General features: G+C 28.3%; 1 protein-coding gene across 2 annotated transcripts in view; it reads left to right on the forward strand.

Annotated features, from left to right (window-relative positions):
• Positions 1 to 902, forward strand: part of LOC111086559 — an 8,468-nt gene that overhangs the window by 3,015 nt on the left and 4,551 nt on the right. Inside the window, exon 1 of one of the 2 annotated variants that reach the window (XM_022389830.1) lies at positions 372 to 390. The exons of the other annotated variant lie outside the window; for it this stretch is intronic. The gene's annotated coding sequence lies outside the window, so the exon portion shown is untranslated. Of the gene's footprint in view, positions 1 to 371; positions 391 to 902 lie in introns of those variants that run through there. 2 annotated transcript variants of the gene reach the window in all.

The raw sequence follows: 902 nt of genomic DNA on the forward strand, positions 1-902 counted from the left end.
GACTTAATTTTAAAATGACTAATGTAATCACTTCTAAAGGGGAAAAGAGTGAAATAGAAAGTTTCATTTTATTTAGTTTTGGATTTGTTTAGTTATTTCTCATTATATCATCATCTAGTTAATCTGTAAATTTTTAATTTGCATTTTAGTTATTCACATAAATTTAAAATATCAATTATGAGACCGACACCAGTTTCTCATAGAGGTGACTTATACATGTTAATGTTGGTAATAAGTATATATAAATAATAATCACAATATTTCAAATCTCTTGATCTAATTAATTATAGCAACTTTGCTGGTCTTTGGACTTGAACTTCCCGTAACCTGAATCGCAGCAGAAGGTAGAGAAGCTGAAAATCTGAGAACACTACGCCTTTTCTTTGTAAGGTATATGTACTTAAACTGGGCAGGATTCATGGTGTCAGTATAATGAGGTCATTAATAGGTAAGGATACAAAAACTAGTAATTTATAAGTAGTGATTAATGTAATCAATTTGGTTTTCGAACAGGGAAGGAATACGAGGTAGCAAATTCTACTTTAATTTCTTTTTTGGTTTTTATTTTCTGTTCATTTATTATTTCTATTTAGTTTATCTATAACATTTGTTTTACGTTTAAACGCTACTTCGCATTCTAATCAGTTACGTCATTTAGAGCTTCTGAAAGTTTTATGAGACTGACACCAGTTTCCATTACCGGTGACTTGTAGATATTTATGTTTAAAATTTTTTAATGTTTTTTAATCTTTTGAATAAAGACTTTATCATGAGTTTCGGTAACTTCTCACGTGAGATAGTGATGTTTTGAGTTTTATACACATTTTTCTTCCTTTCATTTTTGTGTATATTTATACAAATATTAAACTGTTATTCATGGTATATTGTTCTTTCGTGTTAGT

Source organism: Limulus polyphemus, unplaced genomic scaffold (assembly GCF_000517525.1).
Source record: "Limulus polyphemus unplaced genomic scaffold, Limulus_polyphemus-2.1.2 Scaffold1190, whole genome shotgun sequence".
Classification (NCBI taxonomy): Eukaryota; Metazoa; Arthropoda; class Merostomata; order Xiphosura; family Limulidae; genus Limulus; species Limulus polyphemus.